Below are 17,173 nucleotides of genomic sequence, written 5' to 3'. Positions count from 1 at the left end.
TAATAGGAGCTAACATAGGAGCAGCTACCTCCATATACAGTATACAAAAAAGATGCATTCTATCGTGCAAAAGCCGTCAATATGAAATATATTAAACATGAATAGCAATATGGCTTCTGAATACTAGAAAAAAATGAGAAACTTTGCACATAATTTGGCCAAGTTATGTCTGCCCATCAATCATTGTCAAGGTGGTCTCAGAAAACAATGATGGGTCCCTATCCATGTGAATACCTCTCTTAGGCTAGGTTCACATTGCATTAGTGGGTGTCCGCTAACGGAATCCGTTACATGGCGAAATTGGCGCAATTAACGCTATGTAACGGATCCGTTAGCGCACCCATTGACTGCAATGTGCTAACGCATCGCCAACGTATTCCTTTCTTGGCATGCGTCAGCGATGTGCCGTTAGTTTCGGACGGACCTGGAACGCTGCTTGCAGCGTTCAGGGTCCGTTCTTCGCTAGCGCAGATCGGGCATCTGCGCTAGCAGGATCGCCAAACGCAATCCCTTTTTGGACATTGCATTAGCGCAATCCGTTAGCGTATCCGCTAAATGGATTGCACTAACGCAAGGTGATCAATTCAAATGCCGATTTCTCAGTAATGGAGGAACAGACTAGCCATTTAAAGGAATTTCTGAACATTTCTCCGAAGAGCTACATGCACATATAAATAGTTTGGAGGGTGAAGTCCTGCTGACAGATTCCCTTTAATAGTATTTAAACGTTAAAACTGTAGTCTAGAATGATAAAACATTATTTTCTTCTAAAAACAGTAGCAAATCAGTCCTCTAAATATGCTGAATTACACAGATCTGCATTCCCCAAGCCTTACCTCATCAACGCGTGGTTAACCCCTTACCGACATCTGGTGTACATGTACACTACAAGTCGGTAGCAGCTGAATAGAGTGGGCTCATGGTGTGTTAACTGTTAAATTCCGCCGTCAAACTGACAGTGGCATTACCAGCACGGTAGCATTAAGGCGCGTCCTTTTATGCACCCATCAGTGCTAGCATGATGCGATCTCGTGGCCCCGAGGGGTTACTATGACAGCTGGGGTTGTGTTGAAGACCCCCGTGCCTGTCATTACGGAGCTCCCTCGAAACCCTGACTGTGGCCGAGTTTCAAATGAGACCATGATTTTCACTATATGCAGCAAAACCCTGGTATTGTTTTATAATATAGCACAAGTGATCAGACGATCACAGGTTCAAGTCCTCTAAGGGGAATAATAAATACAGTCAAAAGTAAAAATAAGTTTAAGAAAATGTGAAAATAAATAAAAAGTTCAAATCCCCCCCCCCCCCCAATAAAAAATATACACGTGGTATCGCAGCATCTAGAAAAGGCCAATGAAAATGTAAAAATATTTAAATCGATCGGTAAACAGAACAAACATTCAAAATGCTATTTTTTTTTTGCTCACCACAACACCACATAAAATGATGTAAAAAGAAAACAAAATGTCATATCCATCTCAAAGAGGTATCAATACAAATATTGTCTCCCCTCACAAAAAAATAAGCCCTCTCCCAGCTTCATCGACTGAAAAACACAAGCGTTACAGGGCTTGGAAAACGGCAACACAATCCCCCCAAAAATTTTTGTATACGTTCAGTGTTTTCTTTCACCATTAGCCAAGGGGTCACACGTGCGTAAGTTCTTTCATGCAAGAGAATCGGGGCAGATTATGCTAATGACAGAGATTGAGCCAAGTGTCATCAGAGTGTGAAGAGAGAATCGCAGCACAGGTGCAGGGGAGACAGTAATTTCTCCATGGCGGTTTTCCCAGAGGCCACATTGCAGTAATGGATGTGCAGGGGGGCTTTCACAAAATGACAGCGGAGCCCCTCGCACCACCGAGCCTGCCGCACCAGTCTGGGAAGAGAATGTGATCACTGCCCTGCAGCGTCTGACCGCCACAGAATCGCCCGACTCCTGCTGCCGCCACACTACTTGTAAGTATATTCGGACTGTAAGACGCACCCCCATTTTCTCCAAAAAATGTTTTGGGAAAAAGTGGGTCTTATAGTCCAAAAAATACGGTAGATAATTTTGCCCGCTTTGATGAATTTCTGACTACAGTTCACTGTAAAAAACATGACTGTCAATAAGTACATAGAAAAAAATCAATCAAGTTATGGACTGTGGAACAGATGTATGTGACCAGAATGAACACTCATTTCCAACAGATGATAACTAGCGCCTATCCCTACCCTAACTGCAGCTAACAGCTGTATTAATAGGGAATAGAATAGATGTTACCTTGATATTTTTTTCGGTTGCAGCAGCAAGGACTATAAGGCAATAATCCCTGACTAGAAGCCTGTAATACGCTATCCTTACTGCAACAGCTCACCCTACACAAATTGCAGACAAGAGCGGTATTATTAGAGAATAGAATCTATTATTAGTCTTACTACCCGGGAACTTAAGATCCAGATCCGTGATCACTAGTGATGAGCGAGTATACTCGTTGCTCGAGATTTCCCGAGCATGCTCAATTGGTCTCCGAGTATTTGTAAGTGCTCGGAGATTTAGTTTTTGTTGATATGGCTGCATGATTTACAGCAGCTAGCCAGCATAAGTACATGTGGGGGTTGCCTGGTTGCTAGGCAATCCCCACATGTAATCAATCTGGCTAACAGATGTAAATCATTCAGCTGCGGAGATGAAAACTAAATCTCCGAGCACTAAAAAAATACTCGGAGCTCACCCGAGCATGCTCGGGAAATCTTGAGCAACGAGTATATTCGCTCATCACTAGTGAGCACCATTTGGATATAGAGAAGGCCAAGACAATGGAACACATCACCAATCTGAAGACCATCCCGAGGCATTACGAAAACATTCATGAGTGTAATCCCAACACCTTGAAAGTAAAAGTATTGATATGGTATCCTTGGGACCCAGGGTGGCGACTTGTGTAAAATTCTTGCACAGGTGGAAAGTCGTTAGATTTTCAGACTTGGCACCTTAGGCCCCAAGGCCTCAATGAGAACCTTGGGTTTGGAGGCTCATGTGATTGTTTTCAACATTTTCTCTTTCATGTTTAGGTTTCAGTTTTTTATATTTTTTTAATTTAATTTTTATGTTGTCTTCTTTTGGGTGGGGATTGAAATATATGATTTTTATTGTCTGTGCACATGTTTTAATTGATCTTGTCTCACCTAGGTACATACGTTATCAAGTACTGGCAGCCATATTATTTGGAGATGGTGGCAATATATACTGCTCAAAAAAATAAAGGGAACACTTAAACAGCAGAATATAACTCCAAGTGAATCAAACTTCTGTGAAATAAAACTGTCCACTTAGGAAGCAACACTGTTTGACAATCAATTTCACATGCTGTTGTGAAAATGGAATAGAAAACAGATGGAAATCATTGGCAATTATCAAGACACACTCAATAAAGGAGTGGTTCTGCAGGTGAGGACCACATCCCAGTACCAATGCTTTCTGGCTGATGTTTTCATCACTTTTGAATGTTGGTTGTGCTTTCACATTTGTGGTAGCATGAGACGGACTCTACAACCCACACAAGTGGCTCAGGTAGTGCAGCTCATCCAGAATGGCACATCAATGCGAGCTGTGACAAGGTTTGCTGTGTCTGTCAGTGTAGTGTCCAGAGGCGCTACCAAAAGCTAGGCCAGTACACCAGGAGACGTGAAGGGGGCCATAGGAGGGCAACAACTCAGCAGCAGGACCGCTACCTCAGCCTTTGTGCAAGGAGGAACAGGAGGAGCGCTGCCAGAGCCCGGAAAAATGACCTCCAGCAGGCCACAAATGTGCATGTGTCTGCACATGTGACAGAGTCTGGAGACACCGTGGAGAGCAATCTGCTGCCTGCAACATCCTTCAGCATGACCGTTTTGGCAGTGGGTCAGTAATGGTGTGGGGTGGTATTTCGTTGGAGGGCCGCACAGCCCTCCATGTGCTTGCCAAAGGTAGCCTGACTGCCACTAGGTACCGAGATGAGATCCTCAGACCCCTTGTGAGACCATATGCTGGTGCGGTTGGCCCTGGGTTCCTCCTAATGCAGGACAATGCCAGACTTCATGTGGCTGGAGTGTGTCAGCAGTTCCTGCAAGATGAAGGCACTGAAGCTATGGACTGGCCCGTACGTTCCCCAGACCTAAATCCGATTGAACACATCTGAGACATCATGTCTCGGACCATCCACCAACGTTACGTTGCACCACAGACTGTCCAGGAGTGGGTGGATGCTTTAGTCCAAGTTTGGGAGGAGATCCCTCAGGAGACCATCCGCCGCCTCATCAGGAGCATGCCCAGGTGTTGTAGGGAGATCATACAGGCACGTGGAGGCCACGCACACTACTGAGCTTCATTTCCTTGTCTTGAGGCATTTCCACTGAAGTTGGATCAGCCTGTAACTTCATTTTCCACTTTGATTTTGAGCATAATTCCAACTCCAGACCTCCGTGGGATATTAGTTGTGATTTACGTTGATCAATTTTAGGTTTTATTGTTCTCAACATATTCCACTATGTAATGAATAAAGATTTACAACTGGAATATTTCATTCAGTGATAACTAGGATGTGGGATTTTAGTGTTCCCTTTATTTATGTGTGTGTGTGTGTGTGTGTGTGTGTGTGTGTGTGTGTGTGTGTGTGTGTGTGTGTGTGTGTGTGTGTGTGTGTGTGTGTGTGCGTGTATACATACATACATACATACACACACACGTGCACCCTTGGTATTCATCTAGTGTAAATTACACACATATGATTTTACTTATTATATTTATTTTTCAATATCTTAGACTGGATGCAGCTCTTTAACACACACTAATTCATTTATTTATTCGCATCCACTTACACTATATAAGAATTTATTCCTTTTTCTGTTGTTCATCACCTTTAAATATGTAGTATATGCAACACATATTTACACTACATGGATTATTACACTACTTATACATTTCTCCACCACATACACCTTATCTTCACAGTTTGTACTAGTAATTTTTTAATACCCTAGATGTGATAAATATTACACTATATGTATCATTCCTTTATAGGGTTATGGCTACTTAAAGGGAACCTGTCACCCCAAAATCGACGATGAGCTCTGCCCACCAGCATCAGGGGCTTATCTACAGCATTCTGGAATGCTGTAGATAATCCCACGATGTATCCTGAAAGATGAGAAAAAGAGGTTAGATTATACTCACCCAGGGGCGGTCCCGCTGTGGTCCGGTCCGATGGGCGTCGCGGTCCGGGGCCTCCTATCTTCTTACGATGATGTCCTCTTGTCTTAACGCTGCGGCTCCGGTGCAGGCGTTCTTTGTCTACCCTGTTGAGGGCAGAGCAAAGTACTGCAGTGTGTTACGCCGCCAAATACGCCGCCTTATACTTACCTTTCCAGCCGGCGTGCTCCCGACGCTCCTCCTCGTTCCTCTCCATCTGGATTCTCTGGTGCTCGCCCCTTCGGCGGTCCGCACATGCACAGACATGCTCCTCTCACCGCTGGGGCTTCTGGGAGGTCGTGACCCAGTGGCTCCGCCCCCAATATGGCGGCGCCCGTTGGGTATTTCTTCCCTGCGTCTTCCCAGGTAAGACGCCTTAGTGTCTATGGTCGTTGGTAGTTTTTTGCTGGCGCTTCTTTAGGTTCCTTGGCTCCCTGTCTCTGTTCTCTGCTGTGACTCTGCTTTGCTTTCAGGTCATCCCTGCCAGTCCCGTGTCTCTGCCAACCCTGCCAGTCCTGTGTCTCTGCCAGTCCCATGTCTCTGCTGACCCTGCCAGTCCTGTGTCTCTGCCGTCCCTGCCAGTCCCGTGTCTCTGCCAACCCTGCCAGTCCTATGTCTCTGCTGACCCTGCCAGTCCTGTGTCTCTGCCATCCCTGCCAGTCCTGTGTTTCTGCAGTGTCTGCCGGTCCTGGGTCTCTGCCGTCCCTGCCGGTCCTGGGTCTTTGCCATCCCTGCGTCTCTGCCATCCTAATCACTCCTGTGGTGTTTCTGTCTCCTCTGAGGTCCTGACTTTATCTCGTCTTCTCTTCCTTAGCCCAGTCCTTGGCCGCCCCTTTGGCTCCGGCAGTTGCGGCTTCATCCTCCTTGGGCCTGTTCCTAACACTCCCTGTATAGGGGGCAGCTCTATCTGGGCCACTCGTCCTCGAAGGCTCTGTAGCCATGACCCTGAGGGTCCACTTCTTGGGTTTCTCTCACCGAATCCCAATAGTATACTAAGGCCATGGATCCCGCTTGAGCTTAGGCTGCCCAGAAAGAACTTGTTTTCTTGCGAGAGAATCAGACTCGAATGATGTCCTCTATAAAATCTATGGACTCTCGTCTCTTTGCTCTTCAGTCCTCTGATCCGGGGAATGCCTCCCAGCTGGACAGTTTACAACAAGAACTGGCACAGCAGCGGGACACCCAGTCCCATATCCTGGGTTATATGGCTTCTGCCGACAGCCGACTTCTTTCTTTACAGTCAGCCGCCTCTGGTCCTCCTCCTGTCCCTGCTCCTCATCCTGCTCCCCGTTTGGCTAAGCCTCCTCGATTTAATGGAGATCCCAAACTTTGTCGGGGTTTCCTTAATCAATGCAGTCTTCATTTCAAGCTCCTTCCTCTGCAATACCCTACTGATCGGGCCAAGGTGGCCTTTATTATTTTTGCACCTAGAGGGTGACGCCTTAGCATGGGTTAATCCTCTTTGGGAGCGGGATGACCCCGTGGTTACTCAGTTGACCCCATTTTTGGAGTTTTCGATGAACAGGGTCGCTTGGCCTCTACTACTGAGGCTTTAATTTACAGCAGGGGTCCTTAACTGTTGGGCAATATGCTATTCAGTTTCGGACCTTATCCTCTGACTTAGGTTGGAATAATGAAGCGTTAGTAGGGGCTTTCTGGCGGGGGCTATCCGGACGTATCAAAGACGAATTAGCTGGTCGAGATATTCCCACCACCTTGGAATATTTAATTGCTTTGGACACTCATACTGACTTTTGCTTTCAGGAGCGAGCTCGGGAGAGATTTCCTCGTTCTTCTGCACCTTCTCGTAGACCTCCCAGTCCACGTCTCAGAGCTTCTGCTTCTATATCTGCGCCAGAGCCGATGCAAGTTGATCGTCTAAAGCTTTCTGAACAACGTCGCAAGGAGAGACGCTCCCAGGGTCTCTGCTTTTACTGTGGAAGCACCTCCTCCGAGCCTGTCCTGAGTGTCCGGAAAACTCCTTTACCTAGGACAGGTAAGAGAGGCCTCCCTGGGTGCATGTGAAACCTCTCTACCCCTCACTTTGTTTTGTTGCATGTTCTTGATAAATGTTTATTTCTGGAGGCCTAAATAGTCTCGGGGCTGCGGGAAATTTTATTAGGCTAGAGGAGGTTATTACATTTTCTGTCCCTGTTAGGACTCTAGAGAACGCTCTCTTTCTCGCTTCCGTCGACGGAAAGCCTCTGCAAGAGACCCTAACTCAAGTTACGCAGTTGGTAGAGCTTCAGGTAGGGGCTCTTCATAGGGAAAGAATTTTGTTTTTTGTCTTGGCTAATATCTCTTATCCTATTCTTCTTGGTCTTCCGTGGCTGCGAGTTCATGAACCCTTCTTAGATTGGCATAAAGGCAATATTCTACATTGGGGAGATTACTGTCAGACTCGTTGTCTGCTGCCGGTGCATCCTGTTGGTGTCCCCTGTTCCCCTTCCGTTCCTTCCGGGTTGCCCTCTGTTTATTCCTCCTACGCGGATCTTTTTGACAAGAAAGAGGCTGAGAGTCTCCCACCACATCGTCCCTACGACTGTCCTATTGACCTCATTCCTGGTACCACTCCTCCAAGAGGAAGAATCTATCCTCTCTCTCCTGCAGAGCCTCAAGCTATGTCGGAGTATGTTCAGGAGAACCTCGCCCAAGGTTTCATCCGTAAATCTTCATCTCCTGCTGGGGCGGGTTTCTTTTTCGTTAAGAAGGATGGTACTCTTCGTCCATGCAATGACTACAGAGGGTTAAACAATATCACTGTCAAGAATAAATACCCATTACCTCTCATTCCAGAACTTTTTGACCGCCTGAGAGGAGCACAAATTTTTACAAAACTTGATCTTCGAGGGGCCTATAACTTGGTCCGAATCCGCACAGGAGACGAGTGGAAAACCGCATTCAACACCCGGGACAGTCACTACGAGTATTTGGTTATGCCATTCGGTCTGTGCAATACTCCTGCCGTATTCCAAGAATTCGTTAATGATATCTTTTGAGATTCCCTTTATACCAGTGTTGTAGTCCACCTAGACGACATCCTCGTCTTCTCTCCAGATTTATCTACTCATCGATGACACGTGCGCCAAGTCTTACTACATTTAAGGGACAACCATCTCTTTGCAAAGATTGAAAAATGTGTCTTTGAACAGTCTTCCGTGCCCTTCCTGGGTTATGTCGTCTCAAAGAATGGCCTGAAGATGGATCCTGAGAAGGTGTCTGCCGTTCTTAAGTGGCCACGTCCTCTCGGAGTAAAGGCTATTCGGCGATTTCTTGGCTTTGCCAATTATTATAGGCAATTTGTCCCTCATTTCTCCTCCCTAACTAAACCAATTTCAGCTCTTGTTCACAAGGGAGTCAATCCTAATCTCTGGCCTCCGGAGGCTGAGGTCGCCTTCCAAACCTCGAAACAAGAATTTGCTTCTTCACCAGCGTTACATCGACCCGATACCAATAGACCATTTATTCTGGAAGTGGATGCATCCATTACAGAGGTCTAACTTGGGTCGTTTAGTCTCTTGTGGGTTTTTCTCCAAGGCATTTTCTTCTTCTGAGCGTAATTATTCCATTAGGGACAAGGAACTATTGGCCATTAAATTGGCTTTGGAGGAGTGGCGATACCTTCTTGAAGGGGACGTTCACCCTATCATCATTTTACAGATCACAAAAATCTGGCCTACATTCAGTCCACCCAAAGGCTGAATCCTCGGCAAGCCAGATGGTCCTTGTTCTTCGGACGTTTTGATTTTGACTTGCATTTTCGACCTGGTAATAAAAACATCAGGGCTGACGCTCTGTCAAGGTCTTTTCAACCACTGGATGAGGAGGATAGACCTGCGTATATTGTCGATTCAGATAAGATCATCTCCATAGCGCCCCTGAACGTTATCACTCCTCCTCCGGGAAAAACCTTTGTGTCAAATCTATTATGATTAGGTAATTCAGAACCACAATGGACCTTGAAGTTCAGAGCACACAAAGTGACCTGACAATAACCAAAAGACATAGGACAAGCTCTGAGATGTGGGAACTCTGCTGACCGCAATCCCTAATCCTATCCAACCACACTAGAGGCAGCCGTGGATTGCGCCTAACGCTCCCTATGCAACTCGGCACAGCCTGAGAAACTAGCTAGGCCTAAGATAGAAAAATAAGCCTACCTTGCCTCAGAGAAATACCCCAAAGGAAAAGGCAGCCCCCCACATATAATGACTGTGAGTAGAGATGAAAATACAAACGCAGAGATGAAACAGATTTAGCAAAGTGAGGCCCAACTTACTGAACAGACCGAAGATAGGAAAGATAACTTTGCGGTCAACACAAAACCCTACAAACAACCACGCAGAGGGGCAAAAAGACCCTCCGCACCGACTAACGGTACGGACGTGCTCCCTCTGAATCCCAGAGCTTCCAGCAAACCAGAAAAACCAATTAAGCAAGCTGGACAGAAAAAATAGCAAACAAAAATAACACAAGCAAAACTTAGCTTATGCAGAGCAGACAGGCCACAGGAACGATCCAGGATGAAGCAAGACCAATACTAGAACATTGACTGGAGGCCAGGAGCAAAGCACTAGGTGGAGTTAAATAGAGCAGCACCTAACGACTTCACCACATCACCTGAGGAAGGAAACTCAGAAGCCGCAGTACCACTTGTGACCACAGGAGGGAGCTCTGCCACAGAATTCACAACACAAATCATGACAAGATGAAAGTAGTGAGTTGGGGCCATTCTTCCCGGCTTGCCGGACACGGGGGCAAGAAGACTCTCTTTAATTTCTCGCCACTATTGGTGGCCTTCACTTCGTCAAGACGTCCTGGATTTCATTGCTTCCTGTTCCTCGTGTGCCAGGAACATAGTTCCTTGACAGCTACCTTCGGGATCTATGCATCCACTTCCTGTGGCTTCTGTTCCCTGGAGCCATATTGCGATGGACTTCATAATAATAATAATAATTTTATTTATATAGCGCCAACATATTCCGCAGCACTTTACAAATTATAGAGGGGACTTGTACAGACAATAGAAATTACAGCATAACAGAAATCACAGTTCAAAATAGATACCAAGAGGAATGAGGGCCCTGCTCGCAAGCTTACAAACTATGAGGAAAAAGGGAGACACGAGAGGTGGATGGTAACAATTGCTTTAGTTATTCGGACCAGCCATAGTGTAAGGCTCAGGTGTTCCAAGTAAAGCTGCATGAACCAGTTAACTGCCTAAGTATGTAGCAGTACAGACACAGAGGGCTATTAACTGCATAAATTGTATGAGAACATGATGCGAGGAACCTGATCATGTTTTTTTTGTTTGTTTTTTTGAATGGGCCACACAGGGATAGTTAGGTTAATGCGTTGAGGCGGTAGTCCATTCTGAACAAATGAGTTTTTAGGGCACGGTTAAAACTGTGGGGATTGGGGATTAATCGTATTAACCTAGGTAGTGCATTCCAAAGAATCGGCGCAGCACGTGTAAAGTCTTGGAGACGGGAGTGTGAGGTTCTGATAATTGAGGATGCTAACCTGAGGTCATTAGCGGAGGGCACGGGTAGGGTGGTAGACTGAGACCAGAGAGGAGATGTAGGGTGGTGCTGAGCCATGGAGTGCTTTGTGGATGAGGGTAGTAGTTTTTTACTGGATTCTTGAGCAGATGGGTAACCAGTGTAATGACTGGCACAGGTGTAACGGTTGGTGAGGAATATGATCCTGGCTGCATCATTCAGGACAGATTGGAGCGGGGAGAGTTTGGTAAGAGGAAGGCAGATTAGTAGAGAATTACAATAGTCCAGACGAGAATGAATAAATGAAACAGTAAGAGTTTTTGCAGAGTCGAAAGTAAGAAAAGGGCGAATTCTAGAAATGTTTTTGAGATGCAGATAAGAAGAGCGAGCCAGTGATCGGATGTGGGGGGTGAATGAAAGCTCGGAATCAAGTATGACCCCAAGGCAGCGGGCATGTTGCTTTGGAGTAATGGTGGAACCGCACACGGAGATGGCAATGTCAGGCAAAGGTAGGTTAATAGAGGGAGAAAACACGAGCAGTTCAGTTTTTGACAGGTTCAGTTTCAGATAGAGGGAGGACATTGATATTAGAGACAGCGATATGACAATCACTGGTGTTTTCTAAAAAGGTCGGCGTGATAACAGGAGAAGTGTATAATTGGGTGTCATCAGCATAAAGATGGTACTGGAAACCAAATCTACTGTTTGTCCAATAGGGGCAGTATACAAAGAGGAGGGGGCCTAGGACTGATCCTTGAGGAACCCCAACAGTAAGGGAAAGGTGAGAGGAGGAGGAACCAGCAAAAGATACAGTGAAGGATCGGTCAGAGAGATAGGAGGAGAACCAGGAGAGAACGGTGTCCTTGAGGCCGATGGAGCGGAGCATAGTGAGGAGGAGCTGATGATCCACAGTGTTGAATGCTGCGGAGAGATCCAAGAGAATTAGCATGGAGTAGTGACCATTAGATTTAGCTGTTAGTAGGTCATTAGAGACTTTAGTGAGGGCAGTTTCAGTAGAGTGTAAAGACCGGAAACCAGTTTGAAGAGGGTCGAGAAGAGAGTTATCTGAGAGATAGCGGGTAAGACGAGAGTGGACCAGGCGTTCAAGGAGTTTAGAGATGAAGGGAAGATTAGAGACAGGTCTATAATTAGCGGCACAGTTTTGATCGAGGGATGGTTTTTTAAGTAATGGATGTATGATGGCATGCTTAAATGAGGATGAAAAAATATCGGAAGTGAGAGAAAGGTTGAATATTTTTGTTAGATGAGAGGTGACAGCTGGGGAAAGGGACCGGAGGAGATGTGACGGAATCGGGTCACTGGTGCAAGTGGTTAGGCGAGAAGATGCAAGGAGACTGATTACGTCTTCTTCTGTAACTGGTTCAAAGTCAGAGAGTGAACTAGATGCAGTGGGGGAGGGAGGACAGTGCATGGTATGAAGAAATTGGGAGATGATTTCCTGTCAAATGTGGTCAATTTTTTCTTTGAAGTAATTGGCCAGATCGTCAGCGCGGAGATCCGTGGTTGGGGCATGCACTCTTGGGTTGAGTAGGGACTGGAAAGTGTCAAAGAGACGTTTAGGGTTATTGGACAGCGAGGTGATGAGGGTATTGAAATAGGTTTGTTTGGAAAGCTGAAGGGCAGAGTTGTATGTTTTTAGCATGAACTTATAATGGATGAAATCTTCAGTAGATTAGATTTTCTCCACAGACGTTCGGCGCACCTGGAGCACCGCTGCAGGAAACGTGTTTGCAGGGTGTGCCACGGTTGTCGCCGTCTGTGCTGAGTTCTTCTATGTATAGGAGGTGCAGCTTCATCCAGGGCACTTTGCAGGGTTTCATTGTAATGCTTCAGAGCAGAATCAGGACATGAGATGGAGGAGATTGGGGCCAATGAGGACTGCAAGTTCTTCAGAAGTTTCTGGGTGTTAATGGCCTGTATGTTTCTATAAGTGTGGAAAGTGGGAGTGACCTGAGCGGGATGGCAGTTCTTGATAGAGAATGATAGAAGGGTGTGGACAGAGAGCGGGAGAGGGGAGTTTGTGAAATCATCCACTGAGCAAAGCCGGGAGAAGACCAAGTCGAGGGAGTTTCCATCTTCATGCGTTGGAGAGTTAGTATGCTGCGAGAGGCTGAAAGAGGATATTAGAGATAAAAGGAGAGAAGCAGATGGAGAGAAGCAATGGGGATGTTGAAATCACCCATGATGAGGGTGGGGGTGTCACAGGAGAGAAAGTGTGGAAGCCAGGTTGCAAAGTGATCCAGGAACTGATGAGAGGGGCCGGGAGGACGATACACCACCGCCACTCGCATGGAGAAGGGGATGTAGAATCTGACAGCATGGACCTCAAAGGAAGGGAAGACAAGCGAGGGTGCTTGGGGGATAACTTGGAAGGTACATTTGGGTGAAAGGAGCAGACCAACGCCTCCACCTGCTCTGTTGTCCGATCTTGGGGTATGAGAAAAGTGTAGTCCACCATATGAAAGAGCAGCAGCAGTGGTGGTGTCTGACTGCTGGATCCAGGTTTCAGTAAGAGCCAGGAGATTAAGAGAATTAGAAAGGAAGAAGTCATGGATGAAGGAGAGTATATTACACACAGAGCGAGAATTCCAAAAGGCACAATTGAAAAAGACAGAAGGCATGCATGGAATATTAATAAGGTTAGAGGTGTTTCTGAGTGTAGCAGCTGGGAGGTTTGACTGGCTATAACATGGGGGGCCGGGGTTGGGAGAGATGTCTCCAGCGACTAGGAGAAGGAGGATAGAAAGAGTGAGCAGATGGTTAAGTGATTTGTGAGAGTCTCTTGTGTTGGATGGTGGGACTGAATGGATCTGTGCTGTTAAGCAATGTGAACAGAGCAAGGGCGGTGAATGTGAGTGAATGCGGCAGCCAGGATATAGAATATACAAATACATATTGTGAATATTTGTTCTGTTCCAAATGAACAGGGAATAGATTTAGATTGTCTTACCTGTCTCCTGCCCTGTCTAACTGCCATGTTATAACTGCGAGTACTTAGAAAAAGAACTTTGAATAAATGTACATGAATAATAGTGCACGAATGCACCCCTGCACGAATGCATCCCCAAAGTATGTCTACATTTATAGAAGGCTAGCTCTTAGATCTCACTTTTTTTTCCCCCTCTCGTTAGCAATCAATCTAACTCAGTTGAGACAGCAGGACACAATACATGTAGTGACTTTATCACTTGACTTGCCGTCACTTGATGACTTGAGACTTTATCACCGATTTACCACAGTCCTCAAATTGCACCGTTATTTTGGTGGTGGTGGATAGATTTTCCAAAATGGCTCACTTCATCTCTTTGCCTGGTTTACCTTCTGCTCCTGACCTAGCGAAGATCTTTTTACATCAAGTCTTTCTACTTCATGGATTCCCTCAGCATAATGTGTCCGACCGAAGAGTTCAGTTTACCTCTTGTTTTTGGAGGTCCCTTTGTGGACTTATGAAAGTATCGCTGGATTTCTCCTCCGCATACCATCCTCAGTCCAACGGTCAAGTGGAGCGTGTAAATCAAATTCTCACGTCTTAGCTTCGCCATTTTACCAATGCTCATCATAACGACTGGGTGTCTCTTCTTCCCTGGGCAGAATTTGCCTATAATAATCACACTAGTGAATCTTTGTCTAAGTCTCCTTTTTTTTATTGTTTTTGGGCAACATTCCGGCATTCCTCTCCCTGTTCTCTCCACCTCAGGTGTACCGGCGGCAGATTTCTTGTCCTTGGAATTTTCCAAAATTTGGCAAGAGACTAAAGAGGCGCTTGAAAAGGCTAGTAACAGAATGAAAAAATATGCTGATAAAAGGCATTTAGATGTTCCTCCGTATCATCCTGGCGACAAAGTCTGGCTATACTCACGCTACATCAGACTCAAGATTCCCTCTCAAAAGTTAGGTCCACGTTATATCGGTCCCTTTGAGGTTTCTAGCCGTATTAATGATGTAGCCTACAAGTTAAAGTTGCCTACTTCATTACCCATTTCCAATTCTTTCCATGTGTCTCTTCTCAAACCTGCAATTTTTAATCATTTTCATTCTGCGCTGTCTCGCTCTGCTCTACCCAGTGCTTCTGATGATTCTTTTGAAATTAAGGATATTCTCGCCAAGAAAACTGTTAGAGGTAGAATCATTTATTTGATTGATTGGAAGGGTTTCGGTCCTGAGATCTTGGGAACCTCTAGAGAATATGAACGCTCCTCTTATTTTGAGGAAGTTCCTTTCCAGTTCTAGAGGGAGGGGGAGTAAGAGAGGGGATACTGTTACGCCGCCACGCTCCTCCTCGCTCCTCTCCGTCTGGATTCTCTGGTGATCGTCCCTTCAGTGGTCCGCGCATGCGCAGTCGCGCTACTCTCACCGCTGGGGCTTCTGGGAGGTCGTGACCCGGTGGCTCCGCCTCCATTATGGCGGCACCCGTCGGGTATTTCTTCCCTGCATCTTCCCAGGTAAGACGCCTTAGTGTCTATGGTCGTCGCTAGTTTTTTGCTGGCGCTTCTTTAGGTTCCTTGGCTCCCTGTCTCTGTTCTCTCCACTGTGACTGCTTTGGTTTCAGGTCGTCCCTGCCAGTCCCGTGTCTCTGCTGACCCTGCCAGTCCTGTGTTTCTGCCGTCCCTGCCAGTCCCGTGTCTCTGCCGTCCCTGCCAGTCCTGTGTCTCTGCCATCCCTGCCAGTCCCGTGTCTCTGCCATCCCTGCCAGTCCTGTATCTCTGCCAACCCTGCCAGTCCCGTGTTTCTGCCATCCGTCAGTCCCGTGTCTCTGCCGTCCCTGCCGGTACTGTGTCTCTGCCGTCCCTGTGTCTCTGCCGTCCCTGCCACTCCAATGTCTCTGCCATCCTAGCCACTCCTGTGCCTCTGCTGTTTCTGTCTCCACTGAGGTCTTGACTTCATCTCGTCTTCTCCTCTTCCATAGCCCAGTCCTTAGGCGCCCCTTTGGCTCCGACAGTTGTGGTTTCATCCTCCTTGGGCCTGTTCCTAACACTACCTGTATAGGGGGTGGCTCTATCTGGTCCACTAGTCGTCGGAGGCTCTGTAGCCGTGACCCAGAGGGTCCACTACTTGGGTTTCTCTCACTGAATCCTAATACGGTGTGCAGGCGTCGGGCCTCTCTGACCTTTCCCGGCGCCTGTGCACTGTAGTACTTTGCTCTGCCCTCAACAGGGCAGACAAAGTACGCCTGCGCCGGAGCGTGAAGACAAGAAGAGGAAGTCATCGTAAGAAGATGGGAGGCCCAGGACCGGACCGCGACGCCAGAGGTGGATTAAGGGTAGCCAGGGCCCCGGGCTGTTCACACACTGTGGGCCCCCCCGGTCATGTGACGGGGGTCATGAGACGGGGGTCATGATATACCCGAACCAGATTATTCCAGAAAAATGGCCGGGCCCTACTCTACTGTAACCTATTAAATATTTGTTAAAATCTGCAATACAATTTAGGTATATCTTGACCAATAATATCACATACAAGGAACAAATACCACCGCACCGTGACCAGACCACAAATTACAACCACAGTGATCGAATAATATCACATACAAGGAACAAATACCACCGCACCATGTCAAGACCACAAATTACCACTTGGTGACCAAATAGCACATACAAGGGACAAATACCACAACACCATTTCCAGACCACATATTACCACCACATAGTGACTGAGTACTACAATACTGATCAGTAATAAAAAAAACAAAAAACACAATACTATCACCATAAGTGCCAGTATTCACAGGAGATCTGTACTTAGTATGCAGTGTCTGTGTAGAGGTAATACAGTGATCACTGGTGACATTGTACACAGGACCTTTGTATATAGTATACAGTGTATAGTGTCAGTGTATAGGTAACACTGACTCACCAGTGATGTCTCTAGGTGAACTCCTTCATCTTTCATCCAGCACAGACTGCCATAATTTCTTCCAGCCAGGACTCGTTTCTGCAGGAAATAACACAGTTATCTCGAGCTCCACTTGCAGAACACATTACTTAATTTTTCACAACTTCTACATTACACCACATGAAGATAAAAAGGCGATATAGTGTCACTCTGCACAATAACAGGACCGCCCCCCCATTTAAAACAGTATACTCAAAAAATAAAATAAATACATCACTGCAGTAATAATATCCCTTAATTAGCCCCTATGGTAATAATATTCCCCACCCTGGCTCCGTTTATCTCATTCCTGGCTCCAGCCATATGTTCTCCCATCCTGCACTCATGAGCATCCATTCTACACCATATGATCTCCCCATCCTGCCCCATCTGTCTCCATCGTATCCATCCTGCCCCATGATCCAATCCTGCCCCATGTCTCCAATCATGCCCCGTGTCTACATTCTGCCCATGCCTCCAGTCCTGCCCCCAGTGTGTCCAGCATATTACCCCCAGTGTGTCCAGCATATTACCCCCAGTGTGTCCAGCAATCTGCCCCAGTATG

At 46.5% G+C, this 17,173-nt stretch overlaps 1 protein-coding gene across 1 annotated transcript in view; it reads right to left on the bottom strand.

The window, feature by feature from the left end:
* PICK1 (protein interacting with PRKCA 1) overlaps positions 1 to 17,173 on the bottom strand; it is a 168,843-nt gene that overhangs the window by 131,540 nt on the left and 20,130 nt on the right. The gene's annotated exons all lie outside the window — the stretch shown is intronic.

This window comes from Ranitomeya imitator, chromosome 8 (genome assembly GCF_032444005.1).
Source record: "Ranitomeya imitator isolate aRanImi1 chromosome 8, aRanImi1.pri, whole genome shotgun sequence".
In the NCBI taxonomy this organism is placed as follows: Eukaryota; Metazoa; Chordata; class Amphibia; order Anura; family Dendrobatidae; genus Ranitomeya; species Ranitomeya imitator.
This window is presented reverse-complemented; position numbering and strand designations above follow the sequence as displayed.